Source organism: Nannospalax galili, unplaced genomic scaffold (genome assembly GCF_000622305.1).
Source record: "Nannospalax galili isolate Female #2095 unplaced genomic scaffold, S.galili_v1.0 scaffold875, whole genome shotgun sequence".
Lineage (NCBI taxonomy): Eukaryota > Metazoa > Chordata > Mammalia > Rodentia > Spalacidae > Nannospalax > Nannospalax galili.
Genome location: NW_008337059.1, coordinates 3,250,084 through 3,276,656, shown reverse-complemented (window position 1 = coordinate 3,276,656; position 26,573 = coordinate 3,250,084). Strand labels below are relative to the sequence as shown.

The window sequence follows — 26,573 nt, the reverse complement described above, 5'->3', positions numbered from 1 at the left end:
ATCCTCAAGCTGACTGCAAGACACAGGAAGGCCCAGAAGAAAAAAAAGCAAACTATTCCCACAGTCACGGGATAGAACGCTTCCCTTCACTCCGCCTTAGCTCATGACACACAGAGTAACAGTCACGGGAATCTCATGCAGTGGTCGACTCTATACTCATGTGGGGTAGAAGACTGTTGGCATTTCCAACACCTCAGAACCTCCACCCCAGATAGAGTTCTCCTTTATCCTGCAAGTCAGAACACTGCCCCAGCTCTTTCCATAAAGAGGCCCAGACATTTCCTTACGCACTTGTTGTCCATCTCTGGGCATGCTCTAGTTGGTCAGTTTCCTCCTAAAATGGTAGCACCTACAATGGAACACCATTCTTGGTAGAATATAGTGAAATTAAATAGTCCAGAATTTGGGAGCTCTTGATTTCTTTTTAAATAAGTAGTCAAGTGTAAATCCTGAAGTCCACTTTCACCCGTGAGTGCCATGTGGGGTTTCAACAAGGCCTCACTAGTTTAATTGCTTTTATAGACCTGGGAGCAGAGCTTAGGATCATCTCTATTAAATTAGATCAAGATCATCTTAAATCTTAGCCATCTGGAAATTAATATTAGCTTGCTCAGGCTGCCATAATAAATACCGCAGATTGGGTGGCTTAAATGATAAAAATTTATTCTCTCATGATTCTGGAGGTTACAAGTCCGAGATTAAGGTGTCGGCAGAGTCAGTTCCCTCTTGGCCTCTTTCCTTGGTTTGCAGGTGGCTGGCTGCCTTCCCTCTGCGTCCTCGAATGGTCTTTCCTTATATATACATATGTCTGTATCCTAATTTCCTCTCCTTGAAAGGACATTGGTCATATTGGATAAGGGCTCATCAATACAACTTCATTTTACCTTAATTTTCTCCTCACTGTCTGAGGGCTTTGCCTCCACCATATGAATATGGGGGAGGAAGGTCATAGTTCAGACCATAACAATGTGATGTCTGACTTCTAGGTGTGAATGAAGGTCAGAGAAAAACTAGACACAAAGTCTAAGACCAGAGCCTGCTGCTTCCCTCTAGACTCTCCTTCAAGGATGATGCCAAGCCGCTTTGCCCTGGCTATGTTAAGATCAGCCTCCTAAGAAGGGATATTCTGACTGTCTTAGATAGTGTTGACGAGAAACATATTTCTGGAAATTCCAAGTGAACCAAAGGAGGGCTCTATTGATGTTTCCACAGTCCCACCACAGTCCAAGTGTGTGACTCTGGACTGGAGAGGCTGAGTCAGGGGGCTCCTATGCAGATGAGTCATAATGGAGAAGATTAAATAAACAAACAACAATAACCCAAAAAGTTAAAGGGAGGCAAATTCATTGCTTACCAGTTATACTTAGGATACAAGTAGCAGCAAATGCATCCGGAACATGAAGTCCTAAGAATCCATATCATGGATGGACTACGCAAGTGTCTTTAGTGCCTTGGTCTGTGGTTAGCTTCATAGGCAGTGATGACTTCGCATTTTGTCCAGGAATTTGAAGACCCGAATTTCCATAGGTGTGGTCAATGGAAGCAATTTAAATACTTTCTCATTCTTACTGTCTAACACACACACACAACACACATGTGTATACACAGATGAACTATAAAGCATCTCTACATTAAACACTTAAGAGTTAAGGAGACAACACAAGAGATTTAACTAAACACCTGTTTAGGATTAGAGTTGTGCTTTTTGCTCTTTAATTTTAATCTCAGATTAAACTGAGTAGCCACAGAGGCAACAGTCTGGTCTCTGGGTAGATTTACAGTCCTGATGACTGGGGCTGTGGGTTCCCTGATGGTACTGCTTCTCTCACTGGGTTTTTTTTCTTCTTGCTGGTAAGAGTAGGGCTCTGAGACTAAAGGTTCTGTAAGGTCCACTCTGACTAGCTCCTTTATCTGATGCTAGAGCCTCCTGTCCCCCCACACTAAATGCCTCCCAAAAGCCAGTGAAACCTGGCATATGGGCATTCATCTTTGCAAGAGCTGCCTTCTCCCCAAACCTCCCTTCTTCAATTTCCTCAAAGAAGAAATTGCCAAGGAAGAAGAAAGGTACCTTTTCTGTTTTTCTGACTACTTTGCTGCTGCCTCCTATGATGGGTTAGTCTGCACTGGCATCCCCATGTGAGGAGGGACCTCTGTGAACCCCTTTGTTCTTTTAAAAAAATTTTCTCCATTAAGAGATGCTTTTTAGCCATTTCACTGACACCAAGCCTTGCCTCTGGTCTATAATCAAAACCTGAGCATGGGTTTTACATAAACTAAAATTTACATTCAATCATCACCATAGCAACCATCACACAGCATTGCATCCAACTTTCCTTCCTCTAATATAATAATATAATCTATTTTTTTAAAAAAGCTGTGTTCCTCTTCAGCTATAAATTCAAGATATTCAAAAGGTAACAATTAAAAAAATCTATTTGGAAAAAACTACATTTAAACAGATTGTAACTAGATTTGAAAAATGACATTCGAAGTGGTTTCTAGGCCCTCAGTACCAGTCATTCATTCCTTAGACTGGTAAAAGCACACTGTGGAAGTTTCAAGGATCTGATCTAGCTGGAGAAACTGTTGATCTCAAACAAGGCTCACAAGTATGACAACCATCCCTTGAAAGGTGCTCCCTGATAATGATTCCAAAGTCAGGCAAAACACTGTGTTAATTTCAAAGAGATGTGTTCATTTTTTTTAAAGGTTCAGTTTGGCCATTTATTCAGTGTGTAATGGGCAAGTACCTTGAAATTTCTAGAACTCATATATACACAGATGAGAAACTATTTAATTGCTAATGTGGTACAAGGCTGCATGAAAAATATGGAAGACCACCAAAGAGGTCTGACTCTCTCATCCTATGAGCACAAGAAAGGCACTGCGTATTCACAGATACTGGAAATGTATGTTTTAGATACTTAAAGGTCAGAAAATAGACCTTTCAGAATTTTTTTTCTTGGGGGAGCTGGTTTTTTGAGACAGTTTCACTGTGTAGTCCTGGCTGGCCTGGAACTTGCTATGTATACCAGATTGGCCTCAGACTCAGAGATATGCCTGTCTCAGCCTCCTAAGGGTTGTCATACCCAACCCTTTCAGAAATTTTACCATGACAAATAAAAACATACTGATACCAACACTAACCCCACTAGCAAATAAATGAGTGCCCACCCATCTCATCGCTCCTATACATATTCCCTCAATACCTGCAGTCCCAGAAACTGGGTGATTCCATTGTACTGATAATTGAGACAATGAAATTAAGTCATTTTTTTCCTAAGCTAAATAATTTCATCTTAGTCATAAGTTAAACTGGCAGGTAGTATACTCTAATAACTCGTTTATTCATTCATAAAATGTTTACTGAGTCCTGTAGGCCACTAGAGCCTGAGAGCTAGGTTAATACAGAGAGGGGAGACTTCAGCCAAGACCTTCATCACTCTTCCAACTCATATTATGGCAGGTGCTTTGTGCTGAAATACCACAGGAATTTTGACACATTTTCTCTGAAAAAAAAATTCAAGGTTGTCTCTATGCACAGGAGAAAATGCCAGTCACAAGGCTATGCCACTGATTTTAACTATCCCAGTCTGAACACCAGAATAAAACTGAAAGCTAATAACCACCACTTTTATTAGTCAGGCCTAGTAGATTTCACCAGAAGGCATTATTTTGAGATTCCTAAAAATGTTCTGACATGGTCCCACTGCATCTCTGCCACTTAGGAGAAAGTGGCTGAAATCCGCCCAGAATGACCATAAAAGATCTCCTCCAAATGCCTAACAGCTGGGCCTTGTGAAAACCAATGACAGCAATTCCTAAAGAGTCTCACTCATTGTTTTTAGTTAAGAGTTACCTGTATGGTAAAGTGTGCCCACAGTGCAAGATCGCCTAGACCACGCTAAGAGGCCATAGCAATGTGTATGCCACTGAGTAGGATGAGAAGGATATACAGTCATGATCAGGTAGAAATGATCAAAAAGAAAATGCCAGTGCTCAAAGTTCCATGAACCATGGTGGCTAGAGAAATGGTTCTGTGGTTAAGAGCACTGGCTGCTCTTGCAGAGGACTTGGGTTAGGTTGCCAGTTCCCACATGGTGGCTAACAACTATCCAAACTCCAGTCCCAGGAGAACCATCACTCTCTTCTGGCCTCCACTGCACTGCGCACACTGTGGTACACTTACATATATGCAAAAAAAGAAAAAAGGCACTCATGTACATAAAACAAAAATTAATATTCCCCTAAAGGATTCATGAGCCAAAATCAACAATTTTAAGAATTCTGAGGCACAACTGGCAGAATTCAAGACAGAATGGTCACCTTCCAAATAATAGGGAAAGGCAAGAACCAACCTAACATGTTTCATATTGGAAAAATGCACTAAAATGCATAAAAATGGTAAAACTGAGTATGATCATAGGATTGATCTCAGAGCATTTGAGGTAACACTCTGCCTGGTGTGCCTCTTGGCTGATTAACAAGTTCATTGACAAAGATAAGGTGAAAATACTTCTGTAAGAGTTGAAGCGTGTAAGCAGTATGCACACTGCAGTTGACACTGGAGACCTCTGTTCTTTGCTTTTCTTTTATAAAGAAAAATCCTCCTGGCAGTGATGCAGATGTGTGGCTTTTGTGGTCAAAAGAAGCAAAGAATGTCATTTAGAGCATCTTAGAACTGAATACTCACTGCTTTTGAAAAATATAAATATATCCACAAAAGCCATAAAATTCAATTTGTGAATTAATATGTCTTGACTTTTCCCAAGTTTCATAGATGACCAGTGTCAAATCTAAAACAACCCCTGTGTGGTCTCAGGTTGTTCATCCAAGTGGTCATCAAATTCGAGATGCACACAACTATCATTGGTTATAAACTAAATAGAGAACATTCCTAAGCCTTCTCTCCATCCTGAGGTCTTGCATTAAAGATCATCCAGCTAGGAGAGACAGAGACAACCAGGCTATTCAGCAAGAAAAGACCATAACCATCACATCTGTCAATAGGCCCTTATGCCAAGTGGCCCTGGTGCCATCTCCATAGCTGGGTTGGCAACAAATGATGGGCTTCCTGTCTCTTGCAATGGAAATGGCAGCATTTCATCTTGTCCCCATCACAGATGGAACTGTCACACCTGACACACATTCCAGGGGTGATAAGTTTACTGAGCATTTACTGTGTGTCAGGTACCAAGTTAAGATACTTGTTTTTCATCTTAGTTCAGGGGCAGCTGTCTTCTAATTGGTCCTCTTGCTTCAATCCTCAAGAATCACAGTTTCTGGGTTTATGGAGGTCTGAACATAATAATAACTCCAGTGCAAAAAGAAAAGGTCAACAATAGGAGGATGCCTAGCATCTTTACCATGGGAAAGGGCAGAAGAGGGAGGGGAGTAAGCTCTCCGGAATTGCTGTGCCAAATCTCCAGGTCTAAAACAAGACACCTTGGAATGTTCAAAGAATCCTTCAAGCCAGGTATGGTGGCGCACGCCTTTAATCCTAGCACTCAGGAGGCAGAGGCAGGTGGATCTCTGAGTTCAAGGCCAGCCTGGTCTACATAGTGAGATCCAGGACAGCTGGGACTACAGGGAGACCTTGTCTCAAAAAGACCAAAAAAAAAAAAAAGAAAGAAAAAGAATCAAAAGTTAACATATGAAATTCATTTCCTCCAGAAGGTTAACAAACTAAGAAGGTTTATATATACCTCCGAAGGACCAACAGGCCCTAAAAGAGAATATAGAGCAAGACAGGCTATGGGGTTTTAAAGTCCAGAGAAGGGAACAGCAGGACCCTGAGCAGGCTGGGGTCTAGAAGCCCCCAAATAGGCACAGTTACTCATAGGAGATCCATGTTCATCCATGTAACATGCTGGGATATAAGTAAATGTTATTGAAGGCACAAAAAGATTCTGCTACTAACAACAAGTCTATGAGAAATACTTGATTGTGCAGATGTCAGCAAGAGCTAAGAAGAAGGGGGCTTTCAATTGTCACATTACGGAACCTGGATGACATCCAGAAGTCAGTGGTTCTCTGTTTGGGTTTTGAGAAATTATTCTGGCAGTTTGATGGAGGATGAGCTGGAGGTGTATAAAATGTTAACAAGGCCAATTAGAAGGCATTGCCCATGAGCTAAGCTAGGTACAGGCTGGAAAGCATATATACAGCTAGCAGTCTAAGAGAATTCTCTGAGCTGGTCAGTGAGTAAAAGCACTTGCCAAATAAACCTGATGACCTGAGTTTGAGCCCCCAGAACCCACAGGAGGAGAGAACCAACTACTGAAAGCTGTCCTCTAACCTCCACAAATGCATTGTGGCAAGAATACCTACACACACAAATACACCAGACATGGACACACACACACACACACACACACACACACACACACACACTAATAACAATTAAACAAAAATTTAAAAGGAAAGAAAATTCTGTGTGTATATATTCACAAATTCTCAGAAAAATCGATTTTAAAAGTCAAGTTGCAGAACAGTATGTCCACAGTGATTCTATGTAATATACTGAAAAGACACCTATACATTTTTTAATAAATGTGTTTTTCTGGAAACATATACACCAAACTGTTTGTGGTAGTTCATTCTCCCCCTGTGGAGGAGAATGCGGATTAGGGAAAGCTGATGAATATTTTCACTTTTCCTCTCTAGACTTCTGATTGCGGGGGAGGAGGGGGGATTTGTAACAAATACATATTCCCTTTACAAGTTTTAAAAATATTTCTAAGGCTTAAAAATTAAAACTATAAAATAAGATTATTTCTGTCAGGTATGGTGACCTACTCCTTTAATCCCAGTACTCTAGAAGCAGATTCAGGCAGATCTCTATGAGTTTGAGGCCATCCTGGTCTACATAGGGAGTTCAGGGCAGTCAGGGCTACATAGTGAGAAGGAAAAAAGAAAAGAATATTTCTGAGGCCGGGAAGACAGCTCAGTGATAGAGAGCACTAACCTAGCATGTGCAAGGCCCTGGGTCCTAGCCACAACACTGAAAAATGCAGTTAGATAGGAAATGGACACTGCCTATAAACAAACCAGAAACCAGTAGCTCTAAGAACAGCATGGTGGCAGGAGGGAGCCCAGCAGAAAACTAGCCAACACAAGTCTGAGTGAAGGAGGCAGCAGTGAGGGAGAAAGGAACATCCCCATCCCTGCCACATTTCCTCTACCCCAAGGTGTGGGTGTTTGCACCTATTTTATAGATCACTGAAACAGGGCTTCTGGGAGCCTTACCCTGAGATCCAGAGCTAAATAGTCTAGAGTCTTGGCCTGAACTGGTCTCAATCTTGGACCTGATGCCTCAGTCCACTGATTCCCTTCATATGCAGGGAATGAAAACTAGCCACATACTAGATCCAAAGCAAAAGGGTACTAGCTGTGACAACACAGGGCAGCATGTGAAATGTGTGCCTGGATGCTGAAACTGGCCACTGGTACACGACTAAGCCCACATTCTAGCTTAGTGCTGAATATTCTTGCTGACAGGCCCTGCGTTTGCTACAGAGTCTGCAATCTCTGCTGCACTGATTAGCACACCACGTCCTCATGAGTGGGTGTTTAATAAATATATATTAATGGGAGGGTAGCTGGATCACAGGAGCAAATTTGAAGCTGCTTCTTATTCTTTATTTAGCTCGTAAGTGTCCCCAGGGCATTTCTTTTCTCAGCAATTCAGGATGTAGGCAGCCAGTGCACATGTGTGACAGATAATGACTGTGACCCCCAAGGAGAGAATAATTTAATCATTCCATTCGAAAGCTGCTTCAACTGAAAGTAATGATAATATCTGAGCTCCAGGACTCCAACTGCACAGCCAACTAATCAAACAGCATTTCTTGATATTTCCAAGACCCCACACTGAGCTAGGCACAACACCTAGGAATAGCCCACTGGCCCTGTTCATAAAGAACGAACTATCTAGCTGGGGAACCAAACTGGAATTCAGGAAATGAGAGAGTGAGTGTTCCCTGTGAGTTCTACAGGAGTCCAGAGAAAGAGAAACCACAAGTACTAGATTGCGGAGTGGGGCTAGAGAGGTGGCACAGCATTAGAGAGCTTGCCTAGTACCTGCAAGGCTCCAGTTTTGATTCTCAGGACCATAAATATTAGCAATAATTTCTTTAAAAAAAACAGGCTGTACAGTAGCAGTTAAAATAAAATAAAAGATACAGATTTCCCCAGACTCTTTTTCTTTTTAAGATTCATTTTTATTTTTATTTATGTGCATATGTGTGTATATATACCCTTGGAGGCTAGAAGAAGGTGTCAGATCCCCTAGAACTGGAGTTACAGGTGGTTGTGGCCTTAGGACATGGGTGCTGGGAACTGAACTCCTGTCCTCTGCCAGAGCAGGAAGTCTAACTGCTAAGCCATCTCTCCAGTCCCTCCTCCAGCCTCTTAAGGACACAGTGTCTGCCATTTTCAGTATCAATGAAAGTATCCACAGTTTTCATACTATTCACCTGGCCAGTCCCCAGCATAGCTGCCTGACCAGGGCCAGTCTCTTAAACACCAGAGCCAGCTTCATACAGAGCCCAGGAGACCTGGTATGTGGGAATGCTTACTGCCTCTTCTGTTCAACATCTAAAACATAAAGCCAACTCGGCTCATAAGCATAAATCCTAGATGGGCCACTCTGACCTGTTAAATATAAAGTGGTCACAGGTGGATGTGTCCAGGCCATGAAGTGGAGCCACTGTCCCAGGGCTCTCCTTTTTCCTTCTGGAAGCTGATCCCATTATCTCCATCAGAGAACTCTAAGATCCTTTTCATTAAGGAAGAGTTGAAGCCTTCTTTGATTCTACCTCCCTGGTGCTGATGCTGGTCTGTGATAAATGTTTGGTAAACAGTGAATTATGGGACAAGTCCGTCCATCCAGGCTCATCCCCTGAGTGTCAACCCCAACTGGCAAAGTCTACTCCACAGTAGTTCTGGGTTGTGACATCCCCACCACAAGATCAGAGTCTCTGAGAGTGAATGCTCAGCCCCCTCCCCTCTCTGAAACTGGCTCCCTAGCAAACCATCTCTCTCAGTGACTTCATTCTTTTACACATAATACTTACCTTGCTTGCTCTTTCTCTATCCTCGCTGAGTCTTCCTCCGGAATCTAGTACTTGCATCCCCTACCCCCGATTCATTCAGGCTAACCACTCTCATGTCTTTTTACAAATGATGTGCACTATCACCTTCCACAACTAGTACATGAAAACCAGACCCCACCACCATCTTTATACTCTTGGTGATTTTTCCTTCTAAAATGCTCTTGAATCTACCCATCACCCCTGCCTCATCCTGACCCTGCTTTATCCTACAACCTGGGCCTGGAGAGAGGTGTCTTAGACAATGGCTGGGAAGCTAGAGGGAGGTGATGTACCCACAGAGCTTGTTTGGGAAGACAGGAGGAGATAGGGGATAGGGAATTTGTTGGAAGAAGCCTTGCAAAGCAAGCACATCCTTTTCTCTTTATGTTTATGTTCCAGGAAGATAATGCTAGTTGAGACCACATGATCTACCCACCAACCCCCAAATACCTCATGGCATTTCCATTGTGTATATGACTGCATGTTGGAGGCTTTTGCTCCTTCCAGCCAACCTCATTCCCACCCACGCTGGAGATGAGCTTCCCGTAAACACGTCACTGAAGATCTTCATGGTACATCATCACTGATAGTAAAGGGGGAGGTGATGGTAAGAGTCAAAAGGCTGGAATAAGATGTCAGAGAAACTCAGGATTTGATGCCATCACAATAAAATACTTATGTACCTATGAAAAAATACTGTAATGTTTCATCAGAATATCTGTGATACGAATTCCATTTATTTTTAAATTAATTTTTCATTGGCAAATAAAAATTGCATCTAGTGATCATACATGATCACAATTCACTTGTTCTGAAATATGTATGCATTGTGGAATGACTAGATCAAGTTCTATTACCCAACCCACCTCTCATTTAAGTTATATGTATATCCATTTAGCTCTACCTGTAGCTAATCTTGGGTAAAAGGCTTAAGAACTTGGGTCAGTCCTTGAACTGGGCTGTTTCCAAAGTTTGTCCAAATGTCATCTTGGTCATAGTCCTCTCCTGACACAGTGAGCCTCCAAGATAAGAGGAATGAAGCTCATCAACCTGATGTTGAAGGCCCTTCTCCCACGAGGCCCACACTACCCACATAATCACCTTTCCCCACTGTCTCTCAGCCCACCTCTCCACCCCAATTCCCCCACAATCTGTATTTTCTTCCCCCTCTGCCTCACCCCTGGAGTGCCTTCTCCTGGGAGGTCATTCCTTCTCATGCTTCCCAATGTCTCTGAAAATCTAGCCCTCAATTTCACTGTCATCTGTTCTGGGAGTTTCAACCACATTCCCTGTGGAAAGCATGTTCTTATTTTCTATTCTATACCCGTGCCAGGTCCATGGCCAGCCACTGCTTTGCTTATGAAGTGAACTGACTTTCAGCTCTGACTCTCGTCAGCTGCTTTCTACTTCCACCTGGCAGCCACATGCCAAATCCTTATGGGTCTTCCTGCTTTTCACGACTCAAAGTGTCCTCGCTTCAGAATGCATGGTGGCACCCGTGTGTCATCCCAGCACTTGCAAGGTAGAGGCAGAAGGATGGCAAGATGGGCATCAATCAAGGCTACAAAGAGTGAGTCTGCAGCCAGCCTGGACAACATAGTGAGATAGTGCTTCAAAACACGAGAGAGAGAGAGAGAGAGAGAGAGAGAGAGAGAGAGAGATCCACCTCTTCCCCTCCATCCCTACCACTCAGCTCATGCTTATGTGGCCCTTCCTTCAAAGTACAACAGTCTTTACCCCTACCCCTAACCTTCAGCCCAATCCCCACACAGCCACCAGCAATTCTGCTCAGGTCAGACCCAGACATTTGCCCTCCTCCCAGTGGCTTCACCTTCTGCCTGCATCTTCGACCCCTCCCTGTGGCTTCACCCTCTGCCCTGGCTTCACCCTCTCTCCATTGCTTCAACCTCTTCCCATGGCACACAAAGTAAAGCATTAGCCACACAGAGAAGCATGAGACCTTCAAGCTCTCCCTCCATCCTGCCCCAGCAAGCACTGCAGACTCCCTCCAGGGAATCCCTGAAAGTTTGGTCAAAGGAATCCAAACTCTGGTGCCCATCAGAATCACTTAGAGTACTTGTTAAAAAAACATGCTTTCTGTGTCTCATTAAAGAGCTGACAGAACCTAAGAACATGCATTCCCTACATCGAACTTGGAAGATAGGCTTCTGATACACATGCTGAGGACCTTGCTCTACAAATACCTGATACAACTGCTGGACAAAATGGGACTGGACACAATATTTTTTTTTGAGGCAGAGTCATCTATGTTGCCCAGGCTAGCCTCAAACTCTGACCCAAGCAATCTTTTCATCTCAAACTAACAATATCCTCTGGAAACAGACCATAATTTTTATAGTTCATTGAGTTTAGTGAGTAAGAAAGGGTCTGGGATGCGGGGGTCAGAGGGACTTGAGATGTAATTCAGGTGGTTAAGTAGAGTGCTTGGCTAGCATACAGAAGGTTCAGGGCCCAGCACCACAGGAACTGGGTGTGGTGGTACATGCCCATAATCCCAGCACTCAGGATGTAGAAGCAGGAGGATCAGAAGTTCAAGGTCATACTCAACTACATAGCAAGTTCCAGGTCAGCCCTGGGATACGGGCAGCCACACTAAAAACAAACAAACAAACAAACAAACAAACAAAGCAGAGTGGTGGGGGCTGAGAAGTAAAAGTCTCTACCTCAGGCCCTTGGGAAAGTAACTGTGTGTGTGCCTATCTGTAAAATGGAGATGAACATAGCACCTGTCTTATAAGGCTGCATGAGACAGTTGGGACAGAAAAGTTAACAGCAGTTAGCACTGCAAACATTCCACAGCTGGTGGCAGCTGCTGCTGCTGGTGCTGTTAGGGATACTGCTGGGAAGGAGGCAAGAGGGAAGAAGGGAAAAGCAACGTGAGCCAGTTGTGCCCTTACAAAGCCAGCTTGTTCCCTTACAGGGTCTCTGAGTTGGACGAGTCTTTGGGAATTCTTTCTTCAGCTCCTTTGGCAGATGTGTACCCTGTGCTAGGGGATGGGCTTCCAGTGACAGGACCCTGGGCACCACTGCTGGGGGCGTCTGCTCCAGTGCTGGTCTTTATAAGTCCTTGTACACAATGGAATTTTATTTAACCATAAAGAAAAATTAAATTATGACATGTTTAGGAAAGTGGATGGAATGGTGATTAAATAAGCCAATCAGAAAGACAAATGTTTTCTCTCATATGGGAAACCTAGATTTTAAATTACACATGTGTGTGCGTATGTAGAGCACGAAACTTAAAAGGGGACCATGAGAGAGAAGGAAGAGATCTTAAAGAAGGGCGAAGGGAAAATAATGGACTATATGAGACATGATGGCAGAAGAGAGGACCACCTGGGATGGTAGGTGACCTGTCAGAGGTGGGTATGGGCTTTGGGAGAGGACAGTAGGGAAGGGAGATGAATTAAAACAAAGTATAACGGGGTATGTGTATGAATATGCTATAATGAAACCCATTTTCTTTTATGCTAACTTAAAATTTTTTATCTATTGCTTTTATTTTATGTGTGTGTATAAGTGTACCCATGTCATGCAATGCCTGTAGAGGTCAGAAGAGGATGTCAGATCCTCTGGGACTGAAGTTAGGACAGTTGTTAGCTGCTATGTGAATGCTGGGAATTGAACCCGGGTCCTCTGAAATAGTCAGTGCTCTTAACCCACTGAGTCAACTCTCCAGTCCCTATCTTAATTTTTTTTTTTTTTGGTCTTTTTGAGACAGGGTCTCTCTGTAGCCCCAGCTGTCCTGGAACTCACTATGTAGACCAGGCTGGCCTTGAACTCACAGAGATCCTCCTGACTCTGCCTCCCGAATGCTGGGATTAAAGGTGTGTGCCACACGCCAGCTTAAAATTTTTTAATAAAAAAGTTCTTCCTTCAGCCTAGCAGGACTGTGCTCTCAGCTCTTCCTTCCTTCCTTCCTTCCTTCCTTCCTTCCTTCCTTCCTTCCTTCGTTCCTTCCTTCGTTCCTTCCTTCGTTCCTTCTTTCTTTCCTTCCTTCCTTCCTTCCTTCCTTCATTCCTTCCTTCGTTCCTTCCTTCTTTCCTTCCTTCGTTTCATTTCATTTCATTGAGACAGGGCCTCCCTAGGTAGCCCTGGATGGCCTGGAACTCACTATGTAGACCAGGCTGGCCTCCAACTCAAGAGAGATCTACCTACCTCTGCTTCCTGAGTACTAGGACTAAAGTTGTATACCACCACACCCAGCTTGATGTGTATTTTCATCCATCAAGTAACAGCTTTGTCATTTGGTCTCTCCAAGACTTAAATTTTTCCAGAATAAGCCATAAATGCAAGGTGACTTGGATTTACAGAGTAAGTCTAGATTTTGCAAAGGATGTAGAAGTTTATGAAGTTGATGAAAATTATGTTATAAAAACTGTTAGATCTATCCAGGAATGGGGGTGCATACCTATAATCCCAGCACTCAGGAAATGGAGACAGAAAGATCAAGAGCTCAAGGTGATCCTCAACAACATAATGGGGGGGGGTGTTAGATTCACAATAAAGCACTGTCAGTTGGAGAGGTCACCAATTAAACAAGGCAAACTTAATAGGACTACAGTTTAACAATCAAAAGTTAATGACAGGTGCTAGGCACAGTGGCACATGCCTTTAATTCAAACTCTCAGTACGCTGAGGCAGGAGGATTGAGAGTTCAAGGCCAGCTTGGGTTATAGATCAATACTATGAAAACAACAAGGTAATGTTTAAAAAAATACACACAATGGTAAAGAAGAGGTCTTGAGAAAACTGTGTAAGTCAAATGTGTTGTAAATTATATTTCAATGAAGTTATTTTTAAAAAGTGAATGTGAGCTAAGGAACATCAAACTGCCCTGGCATTAAATCAGATCAGAAAAATGTACTAAAGTTCTCCTGCATAAAATCTAGCAAACAATTGATTCAGTCTCTGTATGGCTTTATAATTAACATATAGTAGAAATGACAATTATTACCAAGTTAATCTTGACTTCTGGCTACTTTTTTTTGGTCTTTTTGAGACAGGGTCTCCCTGTAGCCCCAGCTGTCCTGGAACTCACTATGTAGACCAGGCTGGCCTTGAACTCACAGAGATCTGCCTGCCTCTACCTCCCGAGTGCCGGGACTAAAGGCGTGCACCACCACGTCTGGCCCTGACTTTTGGCTACTTTTAAAAGTAAAAATCTTAATTAAAACAACTTTTTAGCTGGGCATGGTGGTGCACGCCTGTTAGTACCAGCACATAGGAGGCAGAGGCAGGCGGATCTCTATGAGTTCAAGGCCAGCCTGGTCTACACAGTGAGTTCCAGGCCAGCTGGGGCTACAGGAAGACCCTGTTTCAAAAAGAGCCCCCCACCAAATTTTTTTATTTACTGTATTTTTTTGCCTGTTTGTTCATTTGTTTGTTGACTTTTTGAGAAATAGTCCTGTTACAGGGCTCAGGCAAGTCTGAAGCTCACCATATAACCAAAGCTGGCCTCACATTCTCAATCCATCCTTAGATTCCTGGGTACTGGGATTATAGGTGTGAGCCCCCATGCCCAGCAAACATAATACAATTTTATTCTTTTCTTTTTTTTTCTGGCACTGAGGGTCAAACTAAGGACCTTGTACATACCATGCATGTAATCAATAATAATAATAATAATAATAATAATAATAATAATAAAAAGTTCTACAACTGAGCCAGGCCTTTATTCTGAAAGTTTGGCTCCTGCCTAGGTGTACTTACTCTAAGTATTCACTGTCCAAGAAAAGTTGTCTTCAGAACATGAGTACCTCTAAACCTGGATGCTGCCATAGCTGCAGCTTTCAACAATGCTCCCTGCCTGGTCTTCTGAGAAACAGAAAAGGCTTTGCCTCTCTTTTTTCATATGACCAGTCTTCAAACTCTGAAGATCATTTTCATGGTTCCAATAAAACAATTTTTGTCTATGACAAATATATCCTTCAATCAATTCTCATTTGACAGAATTTGAAATTCCCCCATTCATTCCCTTCAGTCATTCAATAATTTGTAGAGGGCTTTCTGAGTCAAGTACTGTTTTACTTCCCAGAGTACAGTCAGCGAACAAAATCCCTGGCTCTCCTGAGACTCACATAGTAAATAGTCCTGAGACTACTAAAGGGACAAAAACCCAAAATGAGTAAACAAGTGAATAAATGGATGGATTAATGAGCAAGTAGATGGATAGATGGATGGGCAGATGAATGATGGGTGGGCAGATGGATAGTGGGATGGATTAGTGAATGAATGGATGCATTCATGGATGGGTAGATAAGTGAGTAGTAGATGGCTGCATGGATAGATAGATAGGTGGGTGGTTGGGTGGGTGGGTCGATGCATGGTTGGATAGAAGGATGGATAGCTGTATGCATTCTTGTTCTCCAGTCTCCCACTGAAATGGCAAACACTTCCCTTTAGGGCAAGGAGGAGCCTCTTATCGGCTATCAAAACTTCTGTTCATAAGTGTGGTTGATTTTCTGGAAGTGACACTATTCTCTGGACTCTTGCTCAGCTTGTCTTCAGCTAAAACCACCAGCTCCTACAAATACTGCTCTTGAAACATATGTTCTTCTACACCCTGTATTCAGGTAAAAATGCAATCATTTTCTTAGACTTCAAGCAGGATTTTTCATTATTAATTTTCCTCTTCCTCCTTCTCCTCTTCCTCCTCCTCCTTGATCTTCATTATTTTTTCAGCTTAATCTTTGGTCCATCTTTCTAACCAAGACATACGTAGATGAACTAGAATGTGAAATTTTCAAGTTACGGAATATATCACCGTATGCGTGTCAGCATCACTGCTGTCTAGAAACTTGAACAAAACATTAATTTAAAATTGAGTGCTTGAGTCACACTACTCTAAATTTTTACACAGTCCTAATAACTACTTTGAGAAAATGACAAGTCTGCCTGAAAGCTATTATTAACTTTGGGTGCCAGGTTACCATTAATGGCCCTGAGTAAGACATTTGTGGTACAAGTCCAAGTCAGGCCTCTGCTTCTCTTCTCCAGGATGGATGCTCAGGGCATACCTTCTTTCCTTAAAGGAGGGTGCAAGGGAGTACAAAAAGGATTCCCAGGAATGTCAGATTTCTTTATGATTCAAATGGAACTACCTGGCTTCTCTTTAATAACCTTCCATGCTCCTGACCCTGGGTAATTAATGTGGCAATGGCCTATGAATCTCCTTCTCCTGCTATGAACTCCATGAAATCCAGGGTTGGACCTCACTTTTTCATCAAGTTCCTTTAGGATACTTCACAGTGACTCACCCCCCCACACACACACACACACAACACACAGTTGCTCCATAAGGTTCCACAAACATGTGTTCTATATAAACTGGCTCCTCTCTCCCACTCACTCTAAGAATGAGGCATTTAACTCCTCTGCATCCCACTTTGTTTTAAATGGAAGGGCTGGGCCAGGTGATCCCAAAGTTGTTCACTCCATGGCTGCCTCAGTTTTCCCACCAGAAACTAAAGTTAGGTTGCTGCCAGAGTGTGGACAAATTTAGTTATATCAGCAACTTTGATCACAGTAAGAGCTGGGGCAAAACAGCATTTAAGATTCCTATAACCTACAGACTCTGAGTTCATACTGACTTCAAAACAAAAATAGACAGACTGCCAGATTGATGTACAATAATTTCAGCACTGCCTGCTTCCTGAAAACTTCTAATACAAAAATACAATCACCTCTGGAGACCTCTGGCAACAAACCAAGGCTTTGACAAATGGTATTTAGAACCTTTCAGAACACAGGAGGAGGAACCTGGGTCAGAACAAGTAACACGTTGCCTCATTTTGGAATATTAAATGCCATATCCTGAAACAGAAATGTTTTCCCACATTGTACACATTCAGAAGACCAAATCACCAGCTTGTGCAGACATTGTTATTTTGATGTATGTCCTATTTGAATGAGTGCAACTTTAACTATGGACACAGCTTCTAGCATGAGCTATATGTGTGAATGGAAAGTTATTTTAGTCTAATTTAAAAGTAGAGCATTTTCATTTCATCATCAGCCTCCACCTCTATTTCCTGTGCTATCAGATGTTCAAAAAAGAGCCAGCAGGCTGATTGTGAAACTAGAAACTTGGCCAAAATGTGAACACTCTCCAGCATTATTTTATATAAGAACCTAGTACGATTCTAACTGTGGAAAGGAGATGGGGAAGACGTACACATTCAGAAGACATAAATTCAGAAAAAGGATTTCCTAAAAAGACTAAGCCAATTCTAGAGGTTTCCTCTAAAGTACGGATTTTTTTTCACTTTCATGACCCCCTTTAAAAAAACAAACAAACCAACAAAATACACACACACACACACACACACACACACACACACACACAACTTTAATCTCTGCTATCAATGGATCTACTTACATTCCAGTGAGCCTGAGGTAGCATCCTCAATTCTTAAATATGTAATCCTACATATTTAAGTATAAAAACAGGATAAAGTAAATGTACTCTACAGATCCTGCTTTGGGTGAACTTGAAGGGATTCATCTGTTATAAATACCCTAACCATGTGACGTAAGACAAGCCTGTTCCATAGAAATGGTTGACAATGCAAAGGGCAACAGCAGTGCATGTCCCTCAGTAGAATGCTCACTGGGGACATCTTTCTCTCCAACTGGGGCATGTAACATGAGGACAAGGGTACCCAAACCCATTTGTACTTATCTGTCCAGTCATTTGTCCATTCACTGCATATCAGATAAAACATATCATACTTACTCATATAAAACAGCATCAGTAGAGACTAGCAACCTTTTTAGCATTTTATAATTTTTATTTTATGTGTATTATATGTATTGCCTGCATGTATATAAATGTACCCATGTTGCATAATGCCCACAGAGGTCAGAAGAGGGCAAGACGTCAGATCCTGTGAAACTGGAGTTATGGACTGCTGTTAGTCTCCATGTGGATGCTGGGAGTTGAACCTGGGTCCTTTGCAAGAGCAGCCAGTGCTCTTAACCACTGAGCCATCTCTCCAGCCCTAGCAATTTCATTAAGCACGAAAAAGTAAAAACGGAAAGTTCCCAGTTGTCTCTTTCCTTCCACAAAAGAGGTAACTTTTATCATTTATCAATTTTATTTGCTTTTCCCATCTCTTGTAAAACAAATGCTTTTGTGTAAGTGTGCATTTTACAAACTATCTAAAAAAAGGAAACTTTCTGCCCAAAAGGTCATATGATAAGCATAATGTGGTTTCAGTAATTTCTCTAAATGGACAGATCAAGAGGCATTCACAGTAGTAAACCAGCCTATTTTCTGGGCCCTCTCAGACATGCTGTCGGTCATGTGGACAACTGGTAGAAACTGAATTGAAAAACCAAAAACATCCTGTAATGGAGGGAAATTAACAGACCTGCTCTGTCATGCCCATTTTCCCTCATTTCCCCTGTCCCCATTATCTTCCTATGAACCCACAAGTATAAATCTTCATGCAGACCATAATAAGCAGTACAGGTAAAATGTTAACTATACATGGGCTACCATCCCCACAAAGACACAGGTATAACATATATTCTTCTAAGACTGGACTTGAGCTGCTGTCCATAAACAGAAAGCTATTATCAAGAAGCCATTTCAGACTTTGCTTAAAACTGATGTTAAGGATGACTTCTTAGCTGAAATAAATATACTATAAAAATACTTAGTGGCATTTAGAAAATTCTCAGTTTGAAACCCAGCATTGAAATAGATGTAAAATCCCACATAACCGGAATCATGGGATTTCATGACTGTAAATGTATAAGACGTCAACTCATTTCTCTATACCACCCCCCCACCTCAACCCCCCCGCCAGCCCAACCCACCCTCTTTTAAAGAGGACAAGAACACACTCAGAATAGCCAAGTGACATGCCTGGTGTGGCACAAGCAGTTAGTGTCAATCTATGAACCATATCCTCCCACTGATTTTCACAGAGATTGCAGTAACCTAATCAGTCCAAACGTGACAAGAGTCAAATTCCATTTGACTTGAGTAAAAGTATGACTCTGACAAGCAGCAGTTCCTTCTTCACAGGTCTGAGGTCACAGCAAGTGAATGACGGTGCAGACATCACAGCAGTAACATGAACCGATGCCACAGCACTTCCCCTTACCAGAAGATCTGTCTAATTAAGCTGGGGGAAGGGGTTCACAAGGAATTTTACCTGCAGTTCAACCTACTTGGAACAGATAGATTTGGCAAACCCAATACCTTTCTCTATATCCATAAAATCCCCAGGATTCCATCATTTTAATATTCTCAAGATTCCTAACTGAAAGGAAATCATAAATATAGAAAAATTTAAGTATTGGGAAAATGTCTACCATTGAAGTTCAAAATGACCTCCATCCTTTCAAGAGTACCTCTACTGGTCAGTATCTTGTCCAGATTCCTAGCAAGTAAGTTATACATATATCAGCACAGACACATTCCTTTTAAAAAATGTACTTAAATAACGTTATACCAGGCACGCTTCTCTGTATCTCAGTTTCTTTCCCTTAATCATGTCAGACTTTCCCTATCAGCAATGAAGAGAGCTGCCTTGGTCTTTCTGGAAACTCTGGTATCCCACTGCTCTGACAAGATGATTTCTTGAAGGGCATACAAGCACCCCAGTTTAATTGAGTCTCACCAAATCAGATGGTAAAGGAGTTGTTTCGAGGACAGACACTATTGTTCAGCACAGATCATTTATCTTAACTGACCACTGGACTCCTGGATCCTGGAAATGTCTAAACAGGTGACAAAATATACAATGTTTCAAAGATGGGGGGAGTGGGGAAAGAAACCAGGAAAGGAGAGACCAATGACAGAAGGAAAGAAAAAGAGGTATACACAGCATGCCAACACCTGGCAGATGCTTACTCAGAGCTTTTCAGTGACTAGGCTGGAGAGATGGCTCAGCAGTTAAGAGCACTAGCTACTCTTACAGAGGACCCGGGTTCAATTCCCAGCACCCACATGGCAGATTACAACTGCTGTAACTTCAGTTCCAGGGGAATCTGACGCCCTCTTCTGACCTCTGCAGGCATCACATAACACAGATGCACTTACATACACGCAAGCAATACACTCATATATATATAAAATAAAAATAATAAAATATTTTTTAAAAAGCTTTTCAATAACTGACTGAATTAGTGAATAAATGAAGAAAACAGGGAAGGCACATTTTAAAGCATATAGCATGTAATCGATATAAATATTTGATATATGATAGATGGTTCTAATTCTGACAAGTAAGCCTCACTGTCCAATATGGTAGTCACTGGCCATTCGTGGCTACTGAACATGCGAAGTGTATGAAATATACACTAGATTCCAAATATGAGAAGAGGGTGTGAAGTATCTCAGTGGGGTTGTTTTTTGTGATTGTGTACCCATGTTCAGGCATGTGAACACAAGTGTAAACCATCATGTGCATGTGAAGGTCAGAGGACCACCTCAGGTATCAGCCTTCACCCTCCACCTTATTTGAAACAGGCTCTCTTTGGTTTTCCCTGCTGAATCTGCCAGACTACTTGGTCCATGAGTGTCCAAGGATTCTTTCTCTGCCTCCCACCTTGCCACTGGAGCACTGGGATTACAGACATGAATTATCACACCTGGCTTTATGTGAGATCTGGGGACTCAAACTCAGGTTCCCATGCTTGTACAGCAAGCACTTTACCCACTGAGCCATCTCCTAAAGTAGTTTTCTTGTTGTTTTGTTTTGAGATAGGGTCTCCCTGTAGCTTCAGCTGGTTTGGAACACACTACATAGACCATAGATCAGGCTGGCCTCAATCTCATCTGCCTGCCTTTGTCTCCCTTGTGCTGGGATTAAAGGCATGTACCATCATACCCAGTTCCTAAGTAGTTTTTATACTTAATGTATGTTAAACTAAAAATAAATTGAATTAAGTAAATCCTAAAATCAATTTTGGCTATCTTTTACCTTTAATTTTTTCTCAACTACAATGAGTAGAAAATTTTTAATTTCACATGTGGCACACATTATATCTTAGACATTGCTGGAATGTAGACACCATTATAGTATTGACTGTCTTACTTGACTCTAAGCAACCCCCCCAACACAGGGCCTTGAGAGCAGTAGACACTTAATATCAGATGAAAGGCCACCTCTGCTGTCGAGATAAGGCAATAACTAGACATCAGACTACAAATCTAGCTGCCTTTACCCTATCTTGGCTCTGATGGAAAAGCAGCTGTGTGACCTTGAACGAGCCACTGAACCTGTGAAGGCCTTGTTTTTGTCATCTTAAAGGTGAAGACAATCCCAACATCTACATCGAAGGGAAACTGCATGAATCAAATAAAGTGACATCTAGAAAAGGGTTTCTCAGGGGTGACAAATGCTAAGTTCCTCCTGAGTTTTATTTCCACTTCTAGAATAATAGTTCCAGCAGAAGCAAGATTTAAAAATAACAAATGAAATAACATAGTAAGAAATTAACCGATAAAATTTCTATGTCTCACAACTCCATTCTTGAGTGTGTTAGTAAATTTACACAGACAAGAGGAAACATCAGTGTACATTACTGCCTTTTCAGGCAGCCCACCAACCACACTCAGCCAAAGAGACACTTTCCCTGAGAGAACAGAGACAGTCCAAGTGAACTGGGAGGTAAAACCATCTCTGAGCAGCTACCTGATAAAGCAAACTGGCCAAGCTCACCATTTTACCTGGGGCTCGTAGCTTGGTGGGAAATCTGTAATCCTGGGGGACTTGGCAGTTTCTGTGAGAAAAGTTCATGGGCACAGAAATCTACCATGGGCACTGGTCCATATTTACTGTTCCAGGTGCAGCTGACAGTAAGCCACACAGTTAGGAGAGTGAATAGTCCCCTGGTTTCACAGAACAGTCAGGGGACCTGGCAGGGGAAATCCTAATGACCCTTGGACAGGTTATATCTTTTTAATGACACCCAAAAGATTTCACCATCCCAGCTGGGTATCTCCTTCCCCAAAACACAGCTCATTTCAAAAGAAGATATGAAGAAAGCACCCTATAGTCATGGGGGTAATGTAACGTGGCCATAAGGAGCCAGTTGCAAAATAGAATACACTACAGCATAGAAGAAGCAAGCCAGCAATCTTTAGCCACAGGCAGTATGGTGAGACAAAAGATGTCCAGTTCAAGAGATCCGAGACCACCTCTTCCTCAGCCCCTGCAATGCACCCCAGAAGTCATCTATAACAACTCACCATCCACAAGGCCACCACACAGAGCAAGCACAGCAACTTCCCCTTCGCTGACTCCCTTCCTTTCTCTAAGGGCTGCTGTCTGTGTCAGGTCAGAGCCAAGCTCTGGGCCCCTGGGACCACTGTCCCGTGACCTGCCCGGAACAGTCTTCAGGCCCTGAGCTCTCGCTGGCTCCTCTGATCAAAAAACTCCAATGAGACACAAGCTCAAAGCAGAGCACAGACCTGGCTGCCTAACAAACCGAGGAGGGTTTTTGAAATTCATATTCCCAGAATTAACCCCAGAGATGGTGGTCAGTTGATCAGTGGTGTATGTAGACTACAAGGGAGTGCCAGTGTCCAGCCCGGCCTGGGAATCTGTGGTCTAGAGAAGCTGAGGAAGCCTCTGTTTCTCTGACACTCTTTTATAGAAGTTTGCTTCATTTCTTGTCTGAATGGAGAAAAGGAAGATGGGGAGGGAAGACAGGAAAAAGCAAGGCAAAGGAGGAACTATTTTAAAACACAAAGGCCGAAGTGAGCTCAGTCCTCACACAGGCATTTAACCTCCTGAACCTTAGTTTCATCTGTAAAATGGCAGTAAGACCACCCTTGTGTGTGTGTGTGTGTGTGTGTGTGTGTGTGTGTGTGTGTTGAGGGATAAAGAGACATAAAATGCCCAATATATTTTACACAGTAACTGTCATAAGAAAGCATTCATCTGGCCTGGACAGATAGCTCAGTGGGTAAGAGTGCTGACTGCACAAGTACGAGGACCTGAGTTTGAATCCCAGTACCCTCACTTTAAAAAAAAAAAAAAAAAAAAAAAAAAAACTGGGTGCGGCCGCATGTGCTTGGAGAACAGGGACAGGAGGAGTGCTGGGGCTTCATGGCTGCCAGCCTAACTCCAGGTTCACCAAGAAACCCTGTTGCTGAGGAATAAGGCAGAGAGAGTGATACTGCAGAACACCCGACAGCTTCCTCTTGCCTCCTTGTGCACATGCACACATGTGTGTATGCACCACACACACACACACACACACACACACACACACACATGTACGCACACATAGAGTATTCATTCTCTTACCAGCTCTTCCATAAGAAAGAGTAATACAGACAGTTCTGAGTGTCTCTGCAAGAGAAACTATAAATAGGAATAATGACTGAACCAGGCATAAAAGGAAATTAAAAACAAAAGATGCCACAACGAAACCTACATCAAGGTTCAGAGGGGATGGAAAACACTCAAAGTAGGCTTGCTGCTGTGTCTGTGGGTGCACAAGAGACAATATGCCCAGGAGAAATCAACAGAGATTCACAAAAACAGGCATGAAACACATGAAGATTCTCTTCATCGCTATTTGTTAAAAGAGAAAAATCAGAAACTCTTAAATATTTTTTAAGGATTGCGATAAGCACGCATTACTTTATTTGGGAAAAATAGTCCTTTTTAATTTGAGGAAAATTACACAAGGGAATATGAACCAAACAGGCATTATGGTAAGTGCCATAGCCAGACACAGAGGGACAATACTGCATGATCTCACTCATGCGTGGACTCTAAAGAAGTCAGACTTACAGGAGTAGAGAGCAGCATGTGGTTACCAGGGCTGGGGGTAGAGGAGGGAAGAGGAGAGTTCAAACCTGAACCTTAAAATGAGTAAGTTCTGGGGATCCAATATACAGTATGGGGGTTATAGTTACTAATACAGTAGTTTATTTGAAACTTACAGAGTTCTCAACATATACACACATAACTGTAAGATATGTTAATTAATTTGATCATGCTAATTATTCAACAATATGTACATAGTACAAATCCTTATATTTTATACCTAGAATATATTCAATTTTGTCAATTATACCTAAAATAAAACTGGAAAAGTAAAAATAAATTAAAAAAATTTTTAAAGCAGACAAAAATCACCACAATACTAAACAAAAGTGGGAGATGAAGCCTCAGTGCTTTTCTCCTTCCACACTCTGCCTATGGGGGGGGGGCATGCACACAAACACACACAAGAGAACTTTCGAAATAAGCGCAATATCACCCACTGAGCCCTTTCCCACACAGTCTCTCAGAACCTATTTTTGTATTCCAGTGAGATTTGAGCAAAGAATACAGCTTTGGTAAAAAGAGGAAATAATTGCTGTGCTGTGCCTCAGGTTTTCTCACTTCCTTATTTGAAAACTATCACCCAACAAGTCCAAAAACTTCAGAACAATAGTACAGTCTCCCATACGCTGCTGCATATGCTCCCATATGTATTGCTGCAGACCTCTGGAAACTGAACTGGATCAGTTTAAAAGTTTGGGTAACTTTCTATCTTCTTAGCAAACTTATAATGATATGTTACAGCACAGGGGCTGGAAGAAACTTTCCAAATCACCTGGTTCAACCCCATCATTTTACAGACGAAGAATTTGGAAGATAAAGTGGCTGCTTCAAACACATTGAAGACTAATTTAAACATCTGTTCAATTTGAAGAGGGCTGCCAAACTTGGAGAGGGTCTGGAAGATAGCATAAAACCTGAGAGATATTTTTTAGTGGAATAGGAATGATTACCAATTATTAAATGAAGGAAGAATCAGGATTAAGGTGGCAGAGGGACCTCCAGTGTTAGTACCATTTATATCTAGAGAACTGAGAGGTTAAAACTGATCAGAGTGAACACACTGACTCTGTAAGTAGAGACGAGAACTCTGGGGCTCCACTCTGAAGACTAGTAGTTTAATCATCAAACACTGGCCTAATTTTATACCTATACCAATGGGTTGTCCAGGAGCTGTCATGGTATAATAGTTCTCTCATTTGCAGAAAAGTAGACGCTGAGAAACTGGTTCATGCACAACCAGTTGAGGCTGTTAGACCCTGGGGCAGCAGCATCTAGGAGCTCCTTAGAAATGCCCTGTCCAGACCTTCAGTCAGAACGGGCCACTGACAAGGCCCCCAGGTTTTTCTGTGCACATGAAAATTTGAGAAGTGTTTATTCAAATTCAAGTATAACTGATTATGTATGACCACCTGCAATCTAAGTTTCCATCCTCCTCTTTTCTTTCCATAATTCCATATGTTCCTATACCCATTGATTCTGAACTGCAGATTTCCCACTAAGCAGCTTACTTTAATCTCTTATTAAAATAATCTTTTTCTAATGACAGGTTATTTGCTCTTAGAACAGAAACACTACTGTGAATAGTAACTATTCGTCTTTCTGAAACACTGGAAGCTGACGGCTCCAGTGTTTGAATAACAAGAGCCAGAGTCTGCAATAAAAAGTAAAATATCAGAGGAAATCAATTTATCCAGATATCTAATCATTACTTCAAATAATATTGAAAGAATCCCTTTGATTGATTGGTTGATTGATGCCTCTCCCAAGACCTTTAATATTTTTAATAATATCACCACCATACTGTTTTATGGAACAATCATCAGAGTATGTAGTGTGAGGTGCTAGTACAGTGACCGTACTTCGATGGAGCTCTGAATGATTGATTGGTGGTGGGTCACAGCAGCCTGCCACGAGGTCATATTGGACTTCTGCAATGAAAGAACTCAATGGCAGGAACAACCAGTGTGTCTCAGTTCTTTGTAAGTTTGCACGGTTCACAGCTCTCTGAAAGCAACAAAAAGTGATCATGCACATTCGAATTGTGTGCTTTTTATGTCATGGCAAAGTAAAGATGAGAAAACTCTAGAAAAATGACAGATCCAGGTCCTAGAAATTTCAGGGGAGTCATCTTTTGCTTTGACACCAGTCACCTGTATGACAAGGTGAGCAGGACTCTCCTATGCTAAGAGACCAGGTCATGCCTACTGGTTGAGCACGCCTTCCTTCTAGTGTGCTGTTCAAGAGTTATATTACCTTTCTTGATTCAGCTCATCCAATGGGCCAGGAATGGATGAGCTAAATTAATGCACAAGTTTCACAGTGAAACTGGGCCCATAACTGTTCAGGCTTCTTGGATGGTGTCAGGTATGTAAGATCGAAAATGATAAGGAAACAGAAGACAGACGCACAGGCCTCTCATAACCCACAGTAAGGGGGTGGGGGCAAAAGAGGAAGAGAAGCTGTGACTCTCATTCATCCCAGTACGCATCTTTCCGCTACTGTTAATCCACACTTCCTGGGCCCACTGAAGTCACTAGGCCTCCAGAAAGGACTGGAATGGTCTCCCTTTAAAAAGAGAAGCAGTGTGAATGGCAGAAGCCGGGCTGGTGGGCTATAAAAAGGGCTATTTCTCTATAAACAGGTCACCCAAAAG

The 26,573-nt window shown here is 42.2% G+C and overlaps 1 protein-coding gene across 1 annotated transcript in view; it reads right to left on the bottom strand.

The window, feature by feature from the left end:
- Pik3ap1 (phosphoinositide-3-kinase adaptor protein 1) overlaps positions 1-26,573 on the bottom strand; it is a 122,599-nt gene that overhangs the window by 85,649 nt on the left and 10,377 nt on the right. The window lies entirely within an intron of this gene.